The sequence below is a fragment of the Oryctolagus cuniculus genome, chromosome 10 (genome assembly GCF_964237555.1).
Source record: "Oryctolagus cuniculus chromosome 10, mOryCun1.1, whole genome shotgun sequence".
NCBI lineage: Eukaryota > Metazoa > Chordata > Mammalia > Lagomorpha > Leporidae > Oryctolagus > Oryctolagus cuniculus.
In genome coordinates this window covers 52,525,070-52,549,068 of record NC_091441.1, presented here as the reverse complement: position 1 = coordinate 52,549,068, position 23,999 = coordinate 52,525,070, and the positions used below count along the sequence as shown (strand labels likewise).

Below are 23,999 nucleotides of genomic sequence, written 5' to 3'. Positions count from 1 at the left end.
AAGACGACGACGACGAAGAAGCAGCAGCAGCAGCAGCAAAATAATGAATGGAAATGGGCCTGTTATACTTGGGGTAACCCACTGTAGAAATGGACTTGTCGTCTCAGAATTTCAATTGGCACCTTCTGTTTTCTGTTGGGGGTTTTGTAGCTTGTTTTCTGTTTTCTGTTCGGGGTTTTGTAGCTTGTTTGATTACAGACCTTTGTTCCTGGATGTCTCCCCACCCAGCTTTCCAGACTCTTGGACTTATATAAAGAAGTGGTACCACCCCTAATAGTTTGAAAGAAATGAATTCACACAATGGAAATGCCCAGTGAATGTTATGCAGATTTATTATGAATTAAACCAGAAGTACAAATTTACTGCATTGTGGAAAGGCTACAAAATAGTAATTTATCTTGCAGTATGTGCAATTTTAATGTATTCCAAAGCATGGGTATTGTCTATTTTTGTTAGCCAGATCATTTAAACTTTTAAGTGAAAAACAAATAGAAAGTGTGCCTTTTTAATAACTCGCAGTCACAGCACGTGCTTTTCCTGTTTTCCACCTCCAGTGTGGTCCAAGAACACATAATTGCTGCTTTTACTCATGCTATCTGATCATTACACAGAGCATGAACCTGTCTGGGGTTAGTTTACATTTTACAATTATTATTGTAATAGCCACTTTCACTATTCTGGAAACAAATGTGAATTTCAGAAGTTGATGGATTATAGCATTTTATATGCAGAACAAAAAAAGGAAAGTGAAAAGTTTAATATCCTTCAAATCTGTAAACAACTGCAATCGTCTATCACAAAAGTACCAATAGAATCTCTACGTAAGAATGCAAATAGTGCTAACTTCCCATTTTGCAGACACTTACTACCTGAGTTTATCTTTCCATATACATTGCCACTGACATTTTTTTTTTTTACAGGCAGAGTGGACAGTGAGAGAGAGAGACAGAGAGAAAGGTCTTCCTTTGCCATTGGTTCACCCTCCAATGGCCGCCGCAGCCGGTGCGCTGCGGCTGGCACACCGCGCTGATCCAAAGGCAGGAGCCAGGTACTTATCCTGGTCTCCCATGGGGTGCAGGGCCCAAGCACTTGGGCCATCCTCCACTGCACTCCCTGGCCACAGCAGAGAGCTGGCCTGGAAGAGGGGCAACCGGGACAGAATCCGGCACCCCGACCGGGACTAGAACCTGGTGTGCCGGCGCTGCTAGGCAGAGGATTAGCCTACTGAGCTGCAGCACCGGCCTGCCACTGACATTTGATTTCTGATTGCAACAAAGTAAATACTTCAATCTACACATGTCACTCACATTCAATATTAGTAAACATTTGCTCCATTCATTCCTTTACTCATTCAACAAATACTCACTGAGTACCTACTAAGACACAAGACTCTGTGATAGATGCAAAGATACAAAGACAAAAAAGATCCAGTGGTCAATCTTGAGTCTTAAAGTATGAGCTCAAAATTTAGCAGCACTAACCACATGATCCAGAAATTCCTTTTCTGAGTCTAGGCCCAAAAGAAACAAAAGCATAATCTCAACAAGAAATATTTGCACACCCATGTTCACTGCAGTATTATTCATAACAGCCAAGAGGCAGAAGCAGCCTAAATGCCCAATAACAAATGCATGGATAAATAAAATCCATTTTATAAATCAAATAAAATACACAGAATGAGTATCATTCAGCCTTAAAAATTCTGATGAATGCTACAATATGGAAGAAAACTGAAGACACCGCTAAATGAAACAAAGCAGTAACAAATGGACAAATACTATAAAATTCCATTGACATGCAGAGAGCAGTCAAGTTCACAAAAACAGAAACTAAAACTACAGTTGCCAGAGCTGGGTAGAACTAAGGTTTAACAGGTACAGAGATTCAGTTTTGCAAGAGGAAAAGAGTTCTGAAGATGGCTTGCATGATGATGTAAACATATTAACACTCTAGAGCTGTACACTTAAAAATGTTAATGTTAATAGTAAAATTTTATGTTATATGGACTTTACTATAATGTTTTAAAAATTTGAATTGAGCAGACTTCCAAAACAGAACAACAACAACAAAAAACCCTATGTAACTATGATACAAAGAAAACCATATGTGCCTTAAAAGGAGAACAGAGGAGATCCAGAGGAGGGGAGAGGATGTGCGGCTGCATTTAAAACAAAGCAGTTCAGATGGGCTTGGACAACAGAAGAGTTTTGGATTTACACCGGAGCCCTGAAGGGTTGAACCACAGACACAAATGAAAGAAAGGAGCACCCTGGTGTGGCTGAAAGCGCAAGGACAGATACAGACGTGCATAAGGACTAGCGGGAAGGCGGGCTAGAGAAGGAAGCTGCAGCCAAGCCAGCCACAGGGTGGAAAGATTGCGGGGCGAAATGCACTGGACCCCTCGTCTTAGCAGCATTCCTCCTGTCTTGAGGAAAACAGATTCCATCAGCAATTCGAGTCATATCTAAGTTCTTTCATTTAACTCATAGAGTATAATGGTTACAAAGAACTACTTTTCATAAGAACACTGAGTTGGTATCCCTTCCAGTCCAGTTTTCAAGTTACTTCGAAGAACAAGCTTGGCAGTTTAACATCGCTATCAGGCTATGAGAGAGTTTCAGCAGCACAACCAGGAAGGCAGGCCTGAGCTCCAACCACCACCCTCCTGCCAGTTTCCCACGTGACCTCAAACACTTAGACAGGACTTGCCCTTTGGACCTTGGTCTCCTTTCTGGCTGAGTTCAGAAGGGGCTGGATTTCCCTACTGTTTTCTAGACATGCAGTTAGCAATCTGTACGACTGCCGCTAAGTGAAGGGTTAGCTGCCAAGGGGCAGCCACTCGTTCACAGGGGGTAGTTCCCGATTTTCTATGCCTGCCGGTGGCTCCTCTGAGCACCCAGAGCAGAGGGTTTCCCAGCAGAGCCCCATCTCCACCCAGTGGCAGTGGTCACAGAACCTCCTCCGTTCCAGAAAACACTTTCTAACTTGTCAGAGATGCTTACAGGCGATAAAATGTGTGTTTTTGTGATCTTTGTATCTCTTCCAATTAGAAACTCCAGGCCCATGCTTCTGAAGAACTGAGGCCTTCGAGACTTAGGAGGAGTGCTCAGGAATCACAGTGGGTACAGTTCATCAACTTCCCCATAGCTCTTGAATTGAGTTTTCTCTCTGGTACTTTACAAAAAACTTTCCAAATGATATGCATAGACACTGACGCACGCGCATGCACACACACACACACACACACACACACCCCTTCACGTTTAAAAAATAAAATTTCTTTTGGTTTATCAGCCACTTGGGGCAATCTACACAGCAAAGACTACAGATTAAATAAAGACAGCTCCAATGACATTACTTATAACAAGACTATTTTTCTCATAATTGATAATAATAAAATATAAATGTAAAGAGTATCTTCCTGTTCATCATTTTCTTTGTTTTTGCAAAAAAGTCACTCGCTTTGGTCTGCCTTTAGGAGCTGCTATTGATGACAAGGTTTGGATAACACCACCAGAGAACTGTCTTTATTCCAGCAAGACAGCATTCTTAGAAAACGCCCATGGACTCTTACAAAATGTACCGCTCACCCAGCGTGAATCACGGTGACAGGATTAGGCCCAGAGGGAACCTTGACAACTCTCAACAAGGAACTGAAAGGTGCAAATGGCAGGGAGGGAGAAGAATTATTTAAAGAGGTCCAGGGTGTATGTGTGGAGGGATTAAATTAAGCAAAGGAAAATTCAGGTTTTATAACAAGAAAAAAATTCCTAATGGCACTATGTTGTAAGAATGGTTTCCCAAGGACTTGAGCTGAGACAACACTGGAAACAACCCCTATACAGAGGTATCACATACAGAGGCAGAAGAGCTTTTTGACCCATCACCATTTCCACCTTCTAGTCTACAACCCTATGGATTCATCCAAAGGGAAAAAAAAGGGACTAAAAACCAAGTATTAGAATACCAACAATGACACCATGCAGTCTCTTCGCTTGCAAAGGATGAAACCTATGTGGGCTTCCCAGGGCCTCCCTGCCCCTCCACTGCACTGGAGTACTGAAAATGCTCTGCAGGCATTGGAGTACTATTTCACCATAAAATATGATAATAAAAAATAACAGCTATCATTTCTTGCCAGGTACCCTGCTACGTGCTTTCTGCCATGTATGCTTCACCAAAACCTGCAAGGTTTTACAGATAAGGAAACTGAGGCCCCACACACGTCTAAAGACGCAGAGTCAGTGAGCTGTAGACGAGCTGAGCCCCCGTACTGAGAGTTCAGCAACGGAGCTCTCAGTTCCTGAACTATTGTCAACACCAAGGCACTTGACAAAGTTCACAGTGAAAAGTCAGTCAGTCTTTTCCCTGATCTTCCTCCACAGCCTGGGGTGCTATCGGAGAAGCCTGAAAGGCAGGCAGCTCCTCCCCAGGAGCAGGATCAAATCATGAGCTTACTGTAAATTGGCCCATTCCAGCCATAGGTCTTGGCCAAGTTTGGATTTGTAATTTAGCAGAGAAGAAACTTTCGAAGCAGCCCTTTGATTCAATTCTTGTGACCCTTGTGAAATAAACCTTCTTAAGACTGAGTTATGGTATCAATTTGCTTCAATCCAACACACATGTACACGGTTAGGTACTCCAGGGGCTAATATCTGGCAGGGGATCAGATTAGTTCATCTCCAAAGTAGCTGGAGAAGGCACAATGGGCACAAACTTCCAGGAGCAGAGGTAAGAACAGAGCTGAGGGGAGTACAGAAGAAAGCATACAGACATGCGAGGGTGCTTTAGGGCTCCAGGCAAACTAGAATTGCAAGATGAGTCATTCCTTCTGTGCAGCAAGGATTTGTTAAGAGCTTTCCATGTGCCCAGCCCTGGGAATAGAGCAATCAGGGGTACTGCAGACTTCCTGGAGCTCACTGATAGTCAAAAGACAGATATTACCCAACAGGTATTCTAAGAAAATCAACAACAGGTACACCTAGACTGGGGTGCAGGGAAGGCCTCCCAGAGCGAACGACCCTTAAACTAAGAGGTAGGAAGAGGAAGGAAGGAGATTGACTGTAGATAGAAAGTGCCAACATGAGAACAGGCCAGGGAGGACAACAGGCCAAGCCCATTCTAGAAACAGAGAGCAAGTGCGGCTGTGGCCGAGGAAACTAGGTGAAGAGTGGGGCAGACAGGGCTGCAAGGTCGGCCCAGGCAAACTACAGAGGATGCAAGGTGCACTCAGGACTTTGCCTTTCATTCTCAGAGTCCTGGAAAGCTACCAGAAACTTTTGAGCATGAACTGAATTGGCTCAGAGACAATACAATACAATGACAAATCATGGCGTCTTCTGAGTTAGACACATCCTGTGTTCAAACCCCAGCTCTGCTGCTTGCTTGCTACGTGATTCCATGCCTTGCAAATAAAAGGGTAAAGCAAAAGATGCCAAAAATAAAAATAAAACAAAATCAATACCCACTTCTCTTAAGGTTAGCATGGAGGATGAAGTAAGATAATGTTAGCCAAGTGTTCAGCGCATTTCGAGGAACGCCGTCAGCATTAAAAAGGACAGGGAGCATCATGGAAACGATATATGATATATATAATCCCTGCTATAGGCAGGGATTTGGTGGAAGAAAACCTTAAGCACGTTACTCACTGTTTTAAGCAGAACCTCAGCATCTTCACTGGAAAATCATATTTCAACCTCATGAATTTCTTTTAAAAATTCAATGAGAAAGTACACATATTATGTGTAACATGTAGTTTGTTCTCAATTATTATCATTATGACCATTGCTGAGAATTCATCACAAAACTTTACATTCTTTGGCATGATTCTCAGTGAGAGAAGTGGGTCTCCCACTGTTAGTACTCAGGTGTCGTTTGTATATTTACTGTACCTCTTTGGCGTGCAGAATACTTTAGCAACATTATGTTATCTCTTCAGTCTTCAAAATCCCCATGAGAGTCATAGGTATAAATGAAAATATGGAGGCAAGTGGAGAGTAAAACTGCATAAAGAATACGGGATGGGAAATATAGGTCACCAGAGTTCAACTAGAACATAACCGGAATCCTATAAATCACCACAGTCAGCACTCAGTGTCTCCAGGTTCCACATCCACAGACTCAACTAACCACAGAAAAAGAACATTCACAAAAATCGCTGCATCTGGACTAAACATGCACAGAATCTTTTAAAAATCATTATTCCCTAAACAATAGACTATAACAACTATTTATATAGTATTCACTTTTTTAAGTAATCTAGAGACAAATGTTGAAGTATACATGAGGGGAAGCAGGTGTTTAGCCTAGCAGTTAAGATGCCTGCATCCCATATCAAAGTACTGGGTTCAATTCCTAGCTCATGACTAGGTGCTAACGCACACCCTGGGAGGCAGCAGGTAAAGGCTCAAGTAACTGGGTTCCTACTACGCACATGGGAGGCCAGGACTGAGTTCCCAGCTCTAGGCTCAGCTCAGTGCAGCCACTGCCATTGAGGGCAAGGTATCTGGGGAGTGAACCAGCAGATGGCTGGGGCAGCACATGCACACACTCTCTCTCTCCCCCTCAAATAAACAAATAGCATACCTGAAGATCCTCAATGGGTAATAGGCCATTTTATGCAAGGGATTGTGGAATTCACGCCAGGGGCAAGTCCTCCATAGATACTGAGGAACAACTGTGAAATATCTCTTCTGATCTGTAATTATTGATTTGGACAATCTTGGAAAAACCATTAGTTGGACACTATTTAAATTACAAAAATATCCTGTCTCTAATTTCAAACCTCATAATCAAAACCACTAAACTAGGGTATTTTTTGCTTTTTACTTGTTAAGTTTCTTATCTGGCCAAGTATTAAGCCTTTTTACTGGAATATACATTTAAAAGAAGTTATCTCAAAGACAAAAAAAAAAAGGAAGAAGGGTGGGAGGAAGAACAGGTAAGGAGGGAGGGAGAGAAGAAGGGAATATCATTATGTTCTTAGAATTGTATCTTCAGGGGCCAGCACTGTGGCACAGCAGGTTAACGCCCTGGCCTAAAGTACAGGCATCCCATATGGGCGGTTCAAGGCCCGGCAACTCCACTTCCGATCTGGCTCTCTGCTATGGCCTGGGAAAGCAGGAGAAGATGGCACAAGTCCTTGGGCCCCTGCAGCCATGTGGGAGACCCGGAAGAAGCTCCTGGCTCCAGATCGGTGCAGCTCCAGCCATTGCAGCCAATTGGGAAGTGAACCATTAGATGGAAGACCTCTCTCTCTCTCTCTCTGCCTCTCCTCTCTCTGTGTAACTCTAACTTTCAAATAAATAAATAAATCATTAAAAAAAAAGAATTGTATCTTCAAAACACATTGAATCTGTTCAAAACTAATTAAAAATTAAAATTTAAAAATGTACAAAAAAATCCACATACGTGCACACACACACAAAACAAGGTAAGAGTGAATCTCATTTAGCCCAAGATAAAAATATATGAATGCACTGAAAACTGGAGTTTAACTTCAGTAATTAACCTTAGTTAACAGATATAACATATAAAATATATGGTATAAATATCTATTTATATATAGAAGCTATCTACATTATATCTTTTTGTAAGTTAAGGCAGAATTTTAACAGAGTGAAATAACTAAAACCTGTAAATCTTCCATTCTGGACACTTTATAAAACAAGATTCTTCTGCTTTTGCCTCCACGTTTCTACAGTCAGATTCTAAGGTGTTCCTGCTGCACTAGAGTGCTGTTCTCACAGCACGAATGGGAGGGTCCCAGGACATCTGTATCTCCAGGAACTCACGCCAAAGTCATCACCAATTTGGTCCAACACTAATTCCATCAGGGAACCTCGAGTAACTGTCAAAACAGAGACTCTAGGGGCAAATGTGGGTTACCATCTTTGAGAACTAACTGGGTATCTTACTTACTTGCTGATCAGGAGCTGGGTTGAGCTTTAAAGATCAGAGCACAGACACCACCCCTGGTTCCTCCAGCACCTGGACCCCCAGCTCAGTTTCATGATTTTTTGCTACTTGCCCACCTTGTCAATCATACAGCCGGCACATGGAAGTGGCAAACTCAGGTTTTACCAACTCACTGAATGACTCCATAATTCCAGTTCCTTTAGTCAAAACATCTATTTTGCTGCCCTGTATTTGTGAATGGTTCAGAAGACAAACAGAAAGCCAAAAGACTATCCTTGATCTTCACCTCCACTTCCCGCTCCTTTTTCTACCAGTCTCCTCTTCTCTCTCCTCCCTCTCATTCTGTTTTTCTTCGAATGTTTCAAAGTCACTCGATGAAGAGACAGAGCTGATGTCCTGCAGTCTCCCTGCAGAGGCCTCCCCTAACCAGGTGGACTTTTATTAGCTTGTCTCAGTGGAATGTGCTTGAAGGAAACCAGAGAAAGCCCTGGATGAGTACAGGTAAGTCCCACCCAGAGACACGACCACAACTGATTACCCAGCCCTTGCTGTGTCAAAGGACTCTAGCACTTTATCCCACCAGCAGTAAGGAAAAGGAGCCAGGCATTTTCAAACAAACAGAGCAACAGACCAAACATCCTAAAACCCTTAAGTTTTTACTAGAGTTATAAAAGCTGTCATTAAGTAAACCGACCATTAAGAGATAGTAGCACAATGGACAGGAACGCTTGTCTTATGAAGAACAGACGGTATAAGCAGTCCCTATATACTGCATGTAAACAAGCACTTCTGCCCACTTCTGTTCCACTCCCATCCCATGGGAGTGTTTCATGCCCTTTCCAAAAGATCTACTCTGAAAAAAAGAAAGAAAGAAAGAAAGAAAAATATGTGGGATTTACAGAGGACTAGTAAGTTCAAAAATAGAATGGAATGTTTTTTCAGAAAACAGTAACAGCTTAAGGGAGATACCTTTCCCTGGGGTGATACATTCAGGTAGTACAGTATTTTCATAGGAGCTCCCAAACCCTTACCAAAACCTGAATGATTTTTCCCACATCATTACATTGCTCAAATAATTTACTAAATTATTACTAAAATATTACTAAATATTTACTAAATTATTAAATTATTACCAATTTACTAAAATCATAGATCGTTTCTTTGGAAAATATAAAAATGGCTGGGAAGGTTAAGACCATGCTGGTCATCCACATATTAGCCTGAATTTTCTCTAAGTAGAAGTTCATTTTGTTATTCTATAAATATTTACTGAACAGAGATCTACTTGGATCAAAGAAAAACAAGTTCTGCCCTCAAGGAGCTCCTGGGTAGGAAAAGTTAGCAAAGCTATAAAGTGGTTAAGTGTTTTTCAGTATGGTAAATAAATACAAGAAGAAACGGGACCACAGTGGTATTACTTAGCTAAAATGGATCACACTGAACATCAGCCCAGCCTGGGACAGGAAGTGTAAGAAAGAGTCACTTAATTCTGTAGTGTAAGGGTGATTTAAAGGATCGCAAAGTGGGTCCAGAATGGCTTGAGGGTTTCCTAGGCTCAGTCCCTTGGAGAGAATCCGATACGAAGGGGAGGAGCAGGGGAGCAAAGAGACATCAGAGAAGCTTTCCTGTTGCAGACTTTCCCTGTACATCCATGTAAATGCCTCTGGTGGGTAACTGCAGCGTAGGGGAGAACAGAGAGCAGGCCCCGCGAAATATTTCCTCTTGTATTTTGTAATTACTGGCTGGGATGATGTTGAATAAACCACCAGCTAGGCACTATTTAAATGACAAAAATATCCTGTCACTAATTTCAAACCTCTTGATGAAAACCAAAATAATAAACAAATCACTGTGAGGGACAAGAATGCATGAATGCACCAAGAACTGGAAGGTGACTGATATTCACACTTAGTTCCTGCTGCATGGCATACAGGAGACACGAATTCCATCTATTCCTCCACCCATTGATTTCTACCATAACCAGGGCATGAAGGCACTTCAAAAAGTTCATGGAAGGGGCCAGCGCTGTGGAGCAGCCAGTTAAAGCCCTGGCCTGAAGCGCCAGCATATGGGCGCTGGTTCTAGTCCTGGCTGCTCCTCTTCTGATCCAGATCTCTGCTATGGCCTAGGAAAGCAGCAGAAGATGGCCCAAATCCTTGGGCCCCTGCATCCACATGGGAGACCCGGAGGAAGCTCTTGGCTCCTGGCTTCGGATCAGCACAGCTTCAACCGTTGCAGCCATCTGGAGAGTGAACCAGTGGATGGAAGACCTCTCTCACTGTCTCTACCAATCTCTGTAACTCTGACTTTCAAATAAATAAAATAAATCTTAAAAAAAAAACTTCATGGAAAAATGGAATTAAAATTAAATTTATTTTGGTGCAAAAGAATTTTAAGTCCATAGTTTTTTACACAAAAAGCATTTTTCATGAAATTTTAAAGATCCCTCATCCATTATTAGCACAATTTTTCTGATGAGAAAAAATTCACTTATTTTCTCAACTTATCTGTAAAACTGATTAAATAGGTTATTAGATTTTTCATTAGAATTTCCAATTCATGACTGTGATGCTATGACTATTTAAAAATTTAACAGTGCTGAGTTTTTTGCATGTAATAAAGTGTTTATATACCCAGGATGTTTTATTCTTCCCAGAAGGATCCCATAAAAATGGTGGGAGTCTCATCATTACGAAATATTAAATTCAGACAATGGGACAAAGCAGGTTCCACCTTTCTATACTCTTCACACTCACCTACTCCTGTATAACATGAAGGCCTGCCAGATCATCTGTGAGGCTGTGAAGACTGATTGAGGGTATTGGGACATTTATTCCATTTATTCCCAGTACTTTTACTTTGCCATTTTGTTCCAACATTTTAAATCTGATAATATTGAATTCAAGTACTTAAACAGAATTGTGTCTATACTGATGAATTTTTATCATTTAAGAATTTCTGGAGTGAACTCAACGGAGTTGATTAAATTCCTTCATCAACTTCTTATTATAGAAAAGCATTATTATAGTTAAACACTCTATTTTTTGCATTTTTACTCTTATTTCACTGAAATTATTTTCACTGGGATCAATTCACTTTTATTAATATTACATAATGAAAATTTGATTCATTTAGCAATTTTACCCATATCAAACATACCATATGCTTTCTGATCAATATTTTTATGAAGTCCAGTTTTTGTGATAATTCACATTTTGAAGAACTTCTGACATGAAGATCTCAGTCTTCTGTCAATTATATTCAAAACCTAATTTTATGGGGTACATTTTACATCATCATCATATTTATTTTCGTGTTGATTATTTCTTCCAGTAATTTTCATTAATTAAACAGAAATCTGAAAGTTCTATTTGTTAGCTAAATCAAGGGAAAATAATTAGATTGTCTGGGAGACAGAGAGAGAGGAAAATGGGGAGAAGCAGAGGAGAAAAAGTTGAGGGCAGGAGGTAAGAGAAACATGTTTACCATTTAAAGGAACAGAACACAGAGCGAGAAAAACAGTCACAAAAAGGAAGAAAGGAAGCAGAAAGTCTATGGGAAAATCAGAGTATATTATTGGAGATGAAAAAGAGACCAAGTGTCATCAGGGGTCAAACAAACAGCTTAGCAAAGCATGACTATAATTAAGTTTCCAGAGGTTGTCTTCCAAAACTGGGTTGGTAAGTCAACTGTTAGTCACAGCATACCTTTTTAAGAAAATTATTAAACACACACATAAATTGCAGTTAACTTCACAGCATCACCCCCACACTCACTCGCTCACTCTCTTGCTCTCTCTGTCTCTCTCTCTCTCTCTCACACACACACACACCACCCCTATTTAACTCACAATATTGCTTAATTCTAGTGTTCAAAATACTGACTTAGGTTTTGGCTGTTGGGAACAGTAAATATGGGAAGGACAGGTGAGGCCAAAGAACAAGAAGAAGGGCAAGGATAGTTAGATCTTTGTAGTCCCCCTTTCTTGGACTCAACTGGCTTTTGGTAGACTTAAAATAAATGAACTCCCAGGAACCCACCTGCTCTCTTCCCTGAACACACTGGCTGTGACATCAGACCCTCATGTTGCCACAGGACCTCTCTCTAAGACACTCTATACAGGCCTGTACAGACAACGGAAGCATCTAGACGGGACCTTCCTCAACTATCAGTTCCCATTCAAACTTTCAGTGCCTTCAACACAACCGCTTTCTTACCTTGAAAGAAAAACAGCCTGATTCCATCTACTTCCACTGACTTGTGAATGACAAATAGTGAGTCAGCTTCCTTAAAAGTACATTGAAAAATACCATGAATCTGAATAAAGATTAAATCTCTCTAAGATGGGGCTGGCACTGTGGCATAGTAGGTGAAGATGCCCCCTGCAGTGCCAGCATCCTGGATGGCTGTCGGTTCAAGTCCTGGTTGCTTCACTTCCAATTTAGCTCTCTGCTATGGCCTGGGAAAGCAGTAGAAGATGGCCCAAGTCTTTGGGCCCTTAAACCCACAGAGGAGACCTGGAAGAAACTCCAGGATCCTAGCTTCAGATCAGCCCAGCTCTGGCCATTATAGTCAGTTGGGGAGTGAACCAGTGTATGGAAGACACCTCTCTCTCTCTCTCTCACTCCCTCTCTCTCTCTCTTTCTCTCTCTCTCCCTCCCTCCCCCCTGCCCCTCTGTAACTCTGCCTTTCAAATAAATAAATACATCTTAAAAAAAATCTGCCAGAGCCACAGCTCACTAGGCTAATACTCCGCCTTGCAGCACCGGCACATCGGGTTCTACTCCCGGTTGGGGCACCGGATTCTGTCCCGGTTGCTCCTCTTCCAATCCAGCTCTCTGCTGTGGGCCGGGAGTGCAGCGGGGGATGGCCCAAGTCCTTGGGCCCTGTGCCTGCATGGGAGACCAGGAGAAGCACCGGGCTCCTAGCTTTGGATCAGAATGGTGCGCCGGCCGCAGCACGCTGGCTGCAGCAGCCATTGGGGAGTGAACCAACAGAAAAGGAAGACCTTTCTCTCTGTCTCTCTCTCTCTCTCACTATCCACTCTGCCTGTCCCCTCCCCCCCAAAAAATTCTATAACATGTTTAAAAGATGAAGGTATTAGAGCAGCCAGTGCTGTGGCTAACTTGGTTAATCCTCCGCCTGCCATGCTGGGTTCTAGTCCCGGTTGCTCCTCTTCCACTCCAGCTCTCTGCTGTGGCTCGGGAAGGCAGTGGAGGATGGCCCAAGTGCTTGGGCCCCTGCACTTGTATGGGAGACCAGGAGGAAGCACCTGGCTCCTGGCTTTGGATGGGCATAGCTCCGGCCGCAGTGGCCACTTGGAGGGTGAACCAACGGAAGGAAGACCTTTCTCTCTGTCTCTCTCTCTCTCTCTCTCATTGTCTAACTCTATCTGTCAAATAAAAATTAAAAAAAAAAAGATGAAGGTATTAGAAAAGCAATATTGACAGTTAGCCATAACTTGAGAAGTAGCATGTTGGAAGAGGTAAGATCATGCAGTCTGGAGGCAAACTGCCTATGTTCATACCCCAGCTCCATCGTTTACTAGGTGACTTTGTTCAAGTTACTTGACTTTTCTGTCCCACAGCTTCCCCATTAATAAAATGGGAATAAAAATAATAACATCAAAATCAGATTGTTATAAGGGTGTGTATAGTATCTACAACATAGACTGTAGAACTACATAAATATTTTACTACATACAGATTTTTACAAATCTCAAAATTTCAATATTAGCTAGGACCGCTTCTTTTTCTTTTGAAAAATTTAAAGCACAATGTTGAATCTTATAGAGGTCTTACTATAAGAAATCTGCCACCTGTCCATAATGGCTAATTTGGAGTTGGGTCAAGTATATTTCACTATTTTTAATAAAACCAATGTTAAAAATTAGGTAGAACCTTGGATGTTTACCCTAAAACTTCAGAGCCCTAGTAGTAAAAAAGGGTCATCCTACAGGTAAAGTAGAGCACCAGAAAGATTACCAACAACTCACGCAAGTTTAGAAAGGGTGCCAGTGGAGATTTATTGTGGAATCTACGTCATCTATTCCATATCCTGTCTCTTCCAAAGAGCAAGGGAACAAATTCTTCAGTTGCAGAAACCTTGATGCTTTGGCTTCCAAATTATCTACTGTAAGAGTTATGGATCCTAAAGAGATTCCTTTGCTAATAAGGGCTTTGTTTAATGTGATGAACCAGTAAACCATCACCTGGGCAGCAGTCATGGTGGATATTTCAGCCTGGTGTCAGAGGAACAGAGGATACCATCCTATGTTGATACTGCATGATTGGATGGCAGTCTCTCACAACTCCTAACATCTGATCCCCAAATCCTCTTGGCATTAGCTGATTTACAAGTAAGATGTGTGCTCTGTCTACTAATCATATAAAATGGAGACTATTACCATATTGATGAAAACAATTAATTAAACACATGGCATTTATTAATGGTTAATGATATAAGAATAACATTTCACTGACAAATATTTTTCAAAAGTTATATGTTGCAGAAAAATGGAGACTCTACTAACACAACAAAATGGGAGGAGGGAGAGTCTCATTGGAAGGAAAATGTAACAAAGTTCACCATAGCCAAATCTACTTATATTTATGATACAGCTGTGGGCAGGTACTCTGGAATAATGAAGAAATACTTGCACACTGCCAGACATTCAATGTAACATTCTTGGGGCATTCTTCAGACTTGTTTTCAAAATGAAATAAGATGTTGTGTCTAGTGGATGGGAGAGTTGTCATTTGAATATATTTACAACATCTTAAAGCCTATAGTGGGACTTATGGCTTGTCCCCTAGATTCCTTCCTCATTGTTGTATATTTAACTTTATGTCTGTCAGACACAGCAAGTACCTCAATATCCTACTGTTCAACCAAGCATCAGAGCACAGAGGAAAAAAATGTTTCAACTCCAAAGGGGGGAAAAAACAGAAATAAAGAAGAAAAAGAGAAAAACTTACAAACCTTATCTGGGCTTTCATTCAAAACAAATTCCTTATCCAACCTATAAAATATTGCCAAAAGAACTTGCTATAGCGCAAACACTCAATCATCAAGGAACTGAAAAATTTATGGTGGATTTCCTGCCGATTTGTGGGGCTACTGGATCCTGCTGTGATAAAACTTACAAGAATATGACAGGCATTTGAATAAACCATTCTATCATGTAACTGAGGTTTTGTAAGGGATGAACTTTAAAATTTCTCCCAATACAGCTTGTGGAGCAAAAAAGAAAAAAAAAAGAAGGTGAAGCCAAGGACGTCCTTAAAAAGGGGGACAAATAAGCAAGTCTTACTACATTCTAGAGCTCGAGTTGGCCGAATAGCTCTCATGGAGCACAACTTGTGATCAAATGAAAATAGAGTCACAGAATCTACAGGTCACGCACTAACAACATGATGTGTAATACACACACATCAGGTATGCATAAGAGGACAATGAGTATTAATCAGCAAGAGACACAACTCACTTTCAAAGTACACATTATGATTACCAATGCTATCCAGCTGTATACACGATGGCAAATCACTACATTTTCAAAGACTGTTCCCTCCCTCTCTCGAGCTCTCCTTCCTCACCAGCCAAAGTTCAGTGTTCCACACTGGGGCCAACAGGCTTTCCTGCCAAACAAATATAAGGAAAGAAAGGGGAAAACAGGTCACGGGGCTCGACTGACCAGGACTGCCCACGCCACGGAGTCAGGAAGCCCAGGTCTCCAGGGTGACCCTTTTTGCAGCTGTGCCCTTCCCCCTGACACACGAGCACCAGCATACGCAGCGATCCATGAAGGCAGTGTGAGGGAGTGAGAGAAAGGTGATGAGTTGACAGCATCTGCAAAAAGACGTCCAGGGAAGCTGCTATTGATGGCGGAGAAGCACAAAGTTTGGCAATTGGCCACCAGCACCATGTGCAAAAAGTGCTTACTTTTAAGGGCATAAATTTTAGGAGCAAAATTTAAAAAGAGGCTGTGAAAAAAAGAAGAGAGCCTTTCCTTGTCGTCCCACCATACGGGAATCCAAGGCCTGTGAGGCTACTCAGGGGGCCAGAGAAAATGATCTGAATATCAGACCAATAACCCGCAGGTTGCTGAACACCACACCAGGGCCCTGACCACTGCTCTCTTCACGTCCTCGTCATCTCCCTCCTCCTACCCTAAGTATACACAGCTACCTTCACCCTGCAGATAGAAAAGTACCAATTTAAAGCATACCAAAACACATTTTACAATGTATAAATATAATGCCCAATAGACTCTTCAGAGATATACTAAATTAATCCCCACTTGGGAAGGCCTTAATATTAGCTCTTTCCTCTTGGGAAGAATTTTAAAATCCCACAAAAGCCTTTGATTTATTTACATCCTACACAACAGCAACAAACACTCACATAATTTGTAAGCAATAAAAATATCACTCTAATGCTGAATACATTGAGCTAGTGAGAGAGAGAAGTAGCTCTACTCAGACACTTGGGCAGTGAAAGAGGTACTTGGAAGACCCACCATCCTCAGCCTATGACCGCAGTACACTAACAGTGCCTGCCTGCTTCAAGGAAAAGAGAGCTCTCTTAAACAGAAAAGGTGTCTAATTCACACTCTACACTTTCCTCTCGTTCATGCTGCCCCTTCCACGGGCTTGTTAATATTGACACAGCACTTTCTTTTCTATCTGTGAAAAAGCTAGTGAAGACCGATTAAATCAGGTATGTTTGGTTCACCTTAATTTTACATTCAGAGAAACCCCATTAATTATTAACCCTAAACTGAAAGAGAAATGGGTTTACATAGTATCATTGGTAAATGGGTCTATTCCATCTGCATGCCTGAAAAGGAGGAATATAACCACTATCTATTCATCCTGGGCAAAAGCCATTTGAATGTGTAGTCTTTCCATCTTTTCTATTCATTCCATCACTGGACCATCTGGTTTTCATACAATGTTATTTTTCCTTCATTGCTATTGAATCCAGCTAGGTTTTTCATTTGTAGAAAGCAATAGAACTGTTGGTTTAGGGCAAAACAAAAAAACAAGACCACCCAAATCTATTCTGACTTTCTAAATTAACCATTCTGAGTGAGTCAAATCAAAGTAGAACTCAGAGCTTCAACTGTCAAGGAAAGTGTATGTTAACCTTTGCACTCACCAAGACCTGAATGCCAAAAGTCTCCGTGGAAGATCAGATCTGCGTATTGAAAATCATTGACCTTACCCTTTTGCAAAGAACATAAGTAGAAGGGAGTAAGGATTTCACCAGGATATTCAGTTTCTGCTCAGAATCGGAATAAGTTAATATCTGTACTCTGTTTTTATGGATCACAAGCACCATTCTAAATATAAATACTGAAGTCCCAATTACCCCAAATTAACAACTACCCAGGCTGACACAGAAGTCAAAGATGATCCGGCCTTAAGAAAGAGCCGAAAGAGATAAGGAAGAAAATTAACATGACTGAACTTTCAAAATATTTTTCAAAGATGCCACAATCTTCCATTAAAATTAATGATCTGGTAGATTTGCCTACACCCACCATCCAGTTAAAACACAAGATCTATCATATCCAAATTCTGTGACAATGGTAAGTCTTCTTCAATCTGTGTGCAAATTACGAAATAAGGAAAATGTACTTCCTTGCCTCCATCATTTGGAAAATGACACCTTTTAAGTCAATAATGCAATACTTAGAGAAAATGGTGCCACAGCAAAATATGACAGCACGAGCGATGCAAATGAGTGCTAAAATGGAGAGAATCGTTATTCACGTACCCAAAAATGCAGTAATTCCAATACTCCCTGCAACTTGTATTTTGAATAGCACTTAAAGTCTCAGTCCTCTACAAAGAGTCCAAGTTCTTTCGTTTGTGATTTTCCATGTTACTTAATCACTAAATGCTTCAGCAAATGACAAAGAGAAAAGACAAGCATTGCTAACAAAGAGGAGATTCAAGTCAAGTCACACCCCCACTCTCTATCCACTTTTCTCTTTTAGGGGTCTATCTGAAGAGATTTGTGCTCCTAAGTCCCATTAATACTAATGCAGTAGCTATGCCTTACCCCACTGCTGCCCACTCAGTTGACCCACAGACCCAGTCTCACCCACGGTAAAACTGAACAGTGTCTTGCAATTTCATCCCTTAATTGAGATCCTAACATATGGCAGGAATCCAAGGCCTTCGCTCAGGTTGTTTATCTTTGAATTCTATTTTCAAGTCACTTACAGGCTAGAAAAGAAACTGCACTGTGATTTAAGGGAAAACCTTGCTGCTCCTAATTTCTGCCCCCCTTCTCTTCTTTTTTCTTAAATCTCCTTCCTTCCTTCACTTTTAACACAAATAATAAATGACCACAACCATGGACCCTCTACAGATCTGCTCCCCACTGCGAATAGCTATTGTAATGTGATGTCATCAAATAAGTTTTTTTTTTTTTTACAGTAGGCTTGTGTTAAGGACTTTTTAGAACTCCATTGTTTTGTTAACTTTTGGTCATCTTTTCTTTTTCTAAACTTTCCATCCTTACAAATCTAAAAGAAAAATTTCCCAAATTGTAGGGAAATTGGTGTGGGGAGGAAGAAGGAGGAGCTTAATTTTCATTCTGAAATCAAATGAAATAAACCAGCTGCTGCTGTTACCAAAATCTGTCACAACACCCAGGCTTCTATAATCAAAATGTCCTGAAAAGGGTACAGAGGTGTAAGGAAGAGGCGGTGAGGAGAGGAAGCGAGGGTGGCGTTGTTTATAAAGAACTGACTACGTAAGAGGGCTGCATCCATCAACGTTATTATATAATTAGTTTGGACACACAGACAATTTATAAAAATATACTACAGCTTTCTGCAATAATGATCTCATGCCTTTCAACATACATTAGTATAACTACACCCTTTGGCCCATGACCAATACTACAGAGGTTTTTTGTGTAAGAGAGCCTTGTAGAGTATTTATTTTTGACCAAGCTCTGTATGAATGATTTAGAATTCATTCAGAAACAAATGTACTTTGCTTTTCTTTAACTTAATAGGCAACAAAAAGCTTCACAACCTATGGGCAGCAGAACTTCCTCTTTGATAACCAGCCAAGGGAAAAACTTGCTATGCAGAGAGATCCACAACACAGGGCTGCATAACAAACACATGGTTTAAACAAAAACAAGGTTACATATGGTTGTGATGTGGTATTCAACCAGAGCTTTTGTGATTGACATGTATATGAACACTGCGAGGTGGAATGTAAATAGAAATGTTTCAGATCCAAGTGTTTCAACTTCACATTATGGAAAATAATAAATACTGAATAATGTAATACAAGGTATTTCTATCTTGGGGTTCTAATGACTAACCACTTGAGCTCTGCTTTTGTGGTTTATAATGTCACCAGAACCCTCCATGGAATTATATATAGAATAAATGATAGGCAATGTTGAATTACAAGGCTATCAGGCTATAATATATAAAGTAAGTACCTAATATAACCTTATAAATTACAGGCTTTTATGGTCTAGCATTTTACAGCATAATGTCACAAACTGCAGTGACACAATATATTGATAAAGGATATGATATCATATTATGTTTCAAAAAAATGTCCCTGGCACTACATTAGAGCCAAGTTATTTCACACCATCTCAGCTCAGAGCTGAAAGGATCCTTGGAGGACATCACACTGAATATTTTCCCAGTTGCCACCCAAATGCAAATACCCCCAACCCCTGGTCTACAGCCCTACAGATGGCGGTCATGGCTCCCACACTCGCAACACTGGAAATAATCCAGGAAAATGTCAGGGAAATGCCTCAAATGTATACTTGTGATAAAGACAACACCAACATGAGGTAAGAAATGCAAAGGATAAATGCCCACAATATGGCTGACACTGCAACACTGTTCTCACGCACTTATATACACACACACACACATACACATACACACACACATACTCTTTAACCAACAGAATTCATCTTTTTATAAGGAGTCACCAGGAATGTAAAAAAAAGCAATAAAGCTTCCTTCTAATATCTTTTTTAATCTCCTTTTGTCTGTCCGAGATAGGATAATCATTACCTGATGGGATTCTAGCCCTTACTCAATCCCAGCCGTGCACCCACGAGTCAGAGCCAGCACTACACAGAAGACCAGCAGATTCTGATGCACTCCAGGCTACTTTCTTCTATTTAAGATTTATTTACTTATTTGAAATGCAGGGTTACAGAGAGAAAGAGAGGAGAGACAGAGAGAGAGAGAGATCTTCCATCCACTCCTCAAATGGCTGAAATGGCAGGAGCTGGGCCAGACCGAAGCCAGGAGCCAGGAGATTCTTCGAGGTCTCCCGCATGTGTGCAGGGACCCCCAAGGACTTGGGCCATCATCCACTGCTTTTCCAAGAGACTTAGCCTGGAGCTGGATTGGAAGCAGAGCAGCCAGGACTCGAACTGGTGCCCATATGGGATGCCAGCACTGCTGATGGTGCCTTAACCTTCTACACCACAGCACTACCCCCCACACAAACCCCAGGCTTTATTCAAACTCAATAATAAGGAAAGAAGACACAGGAAAGACCGCACCCAAGCACTTGTGAGGTTTTCTGCACACGGGAAGTATTACATATAAACACTGATACAAGCCCCATTTGTTTCTGACCAATTATTTTCTCTGTATAACAACTAAAAACAGAAGCAAATTGTGTTGTCCCACTGTGAGGAACGAAGTCTTCACAGCCAGCTAGGGTCATACTTGTTTCAAATTGAGTAATTTCAAGGAGTGACCAAAGAATATTGTATGAATATACAACACAGATTCAATCACCACAATACAAGGCTTTCAAGTGGTGTTTGTGGGGGCCGGCACTGTGGCACAGTAGGCTAAGACTCTGCCTGAAGAAATGGCATCACATATGGGCACTGGTTCATGTTCTGGCTGCTCTTCCTCCAAATCAGCTCCCTGCTAATGGTCTGGGAAAGCAGTGGAGGATGGCTCAAGTGCTTGGGTCTCCACGTGGGAGACCTGGAGGAAGCTCCTGGCTCCTGGCTTTGGTCTGAGCCAGCTCTGGCCATTGGGGCCATTTGGGGAGTGAACCAGCAGATGGAAGACTTCTCTGTCTCTCTGTCTCCTTTCTCTGTAACTCTGCCTCTTAAATAAATAAATAAATAAATTTTTTTTAAAAAAAGTGGTGTTTGTGTCCCACAGTCACCCAAATCCCTTCTTACCCATTCTATCAAATCCTTACTTCTATTCATTCTAGGAAAATCATTGCTTACACATGTCTTGCCCTCATTTTCTACTTCCTGATTGTGAAAATTTTTATATCCTACCAACAAACAACGGACAAGGGGCGGAGAGCCAGGACATACAAAAATGAGCATTCTGCAGCCATTTGATTTCCTGTGCCCTTACAGCATACATTGATTTGTGTGGTACTTGATCCACTGCAACTTTTTCACAGGGAACCAGGAATGGAGAAAATGAGAAAAACAAGAAGCAGTCTAAAATACACAGGAGGAAATCACTGTTTAGTAAACCCACTTTGATTTTGCTATTGTTATTCAACACAAACACTGAGCAGGCTGTGCAGAGAGGAAGCGCCCTCCCCATTCCTGTGTGCACAAGGTAGGTGGAGGGCACTCACTCCTTATCCCCCAGGAAAACTTGGGCCACATCGACTCTGCGGACTCAAATCATGAGTCACGAAGTTTGCTCCACTGGATACATTTCATGGAAGAACAGTAACAGCTTATTATAAAGCCTTAACTCCATGTAATAACAGTAATGGCTCATACTTACCGAACGTTCACTACCTTCTCAAAACTGGCACTGCTGGCTGCCCATAACAATCTACCTAGTAAGGACAGCCAATAAGAAGGCATTATTAGTAGGCACATTTTACTCATACACAAGCCCAGAAAGGCTTTGTCACTCCCCAAATCACACAACCACTAAACGGTGGAGCTGGAAACTGTGCATAAGCCATCAAAAATACTGGGATACACCGCCTCACCCACAAGATGATGCTCAATACACTTTGCAAGGTTTGTAACCACTCAGAGCAGTTTGGAGAATCTCATTACAAAGGTGGCTCCAGTAACCAATGCACGTGGTTAAAAACAAGAGAAGGACTCGCAGGCCGGGCTTCGTTGGCATTTAATAGAACCCTGCTGGCCTAAAACTAGCAGGGAAAAACAGTCACTTGACAGCACGGGCAAAGCTCTTTTACCTGTTGTTCAAAATGGGATTCTGTTTTTATGACTCTTGAAAAGAGCCTTTGCACCATTTCTGAGAGAGTAAGTAAATTTTTAGTAAGCTCTTCCCAGCTGAGAACTTTTTTTTTTTTTTAGCACCCAAAGGTTTTGGAAGAAAACCCCAGCTCCACTTCCTTGACTTTCTAGAGTCTGGAAGGTAAGATGGAGAATGCACGTCACCCGTCACCTCTGACTATTTTTATTAGCATTTCCTACAGCTAAAACTTCCCAAAACTTCTTCCTTTTGCCTTTGGAGCCCAATGGAACCAGGCAAGAATGCAAAAGTCCTGGAGATGGGTGCTTAGAGAAGGGCTGGAGCAGACTGCGCCAGCTGGGAGGGAGCAGGGTGAGACACTGGCACAGTGATGCTGCAGAGAGGCCAGGCGGTGGTGACCAGCACATCAAGCCACTGGACCAGGGAGCAGAGTGCAGTCTGGTCCTGCACACTGGAGCCTCAGGGGAGGCCAGGCCTGGGGCAGGAGTAACACAACTCAGGGTTTGGAAAGAGGAAGTCAGTGGAGCCACACTGCATCCGGCTGGCCAAGTTCAGAGGTAGGTGTGAGCTCCACATGTGGGCTGTGTGTGTGTGTGCGTGTGTGTGTGTGTCGCGGGGGTGGTGGGGACCACAGGGAAATGAAAGGCATTGTGGATGTGCCAAAAACAATATTCCATCGCAAATCTGACAAGGTATCAGCGGAATCTTTTTGAAAGGGCTAGTTAGAAGTCTAAAAAAAATCAAATAATATACAAAATGCCACACCTAAAATAGAAATATTATTTTAGTAAGAAATCCTACTGCTTCTCCCCCCTTAGGGCTTTACCAAGGACACCTGCAAATAAGAAAAACAAAACAGAAAAATCCAGCAAGAATAGAAGCACTTTCCAATTGACAAGGATAGCAAAGCACATAGAAGATTTCTAAGTGAAAGGCACCACGTGGAGTACGGATAAAAGAGCTTTTAAAATTTTTAGGGCGCCAGATTCAAGTGTTCCAGTGGATACTTAAAAGTGCTTAAGCACAAAACACTTTCCTCAAATGCATTAAGCGCACAGAGAATGACTTTAACCACAGTGTGCCTGCTTTGTGCAAAAGGCAGCTGCTACCTCTTTTTGTGTAATGAACAGGGCAAGCACTCTATCCAATGAAAGTGCCACCAAAATCTCACAGGAAGGTCGGCGTGAGCCTCTAACACATATCAAAATCACCTCTACTCATTATTTTTTTTCTCAGCCAAGAGTCTCCACCAGGCACCTCACTTTGAAAAGTTGCTTCCTTCTGTCTAAGGAAGAGATTTCACCTCAGTCACCTGGTTTTGCACATCATACATTCCTACTCTTGCCTCTCTCCCGCTCATGAGGATTGCTCTGTTCGAAGCTTAACCCTTGCATTAGCCAGCACTTAGCCAGACTCGCAGGCTGAGTCTAATTCTAGCCTCTGGTCCAGTGCAGGCTAATTAAATCTAAGGTCGGCCTGCAATCACTGGGCCACAATAAATACTCCTGTAAAACCCTCACCGGGTTCTGCTGTATCAGCAAGCACTTCAGTTTAAAAACACCAACTCTACCCCTTGCAAGTTTATGTGTCTGCATTAAGTATAATTAATTTGTCTTCATGTTTCACTAGAAAGCTTTCCAGAAAAAAAGATGGTCAGGAATATTTCTCAGTAGCTAAACAGGACCTTCACTTTAAAATAGAAAATAATGGGCCACTGTAATAATCTAAGTAGACTATAAATTTGAGTCCATATTAAAACATCTGACCCTTTAGCCTTCAAAAATAAAGATCTGAATCGCTCTGACCACAGTTAACTGGAGTTTAGAATATTATTATAATTTGT

The 23,999-nt window shown here is 41.6% G+C and overlaps 1 protein-coding gene across 7 annotated transcripts in view; it reads right to left on the bottom strand.

The window, feature by feature from the left end:
• The window catches only part of ZNF521 (zinc finger protein 521), a 297,436-nt gene that overhangs the window by 199,637 nt on the left and 73,800 nt on the right, over nt 1–23,999 (bottom strand). For 2 of the 7 annotated variants that reach the window (XM_070050373.1, XM_070050374.1), the window contains exon 1: nt 21,707–21,766. The exons of the other annotated variants lie outside the window; for them this stretch is intronic. The gene's annotated coding sequence lies outside the window, so the exon portion shown is untranslated. Of the gene's footprint in view, nt 1–21,706; nt 21,767–23,999 lie in introns of those variants that run through there. 7 annotated transcript variants of the gene reach the window in all.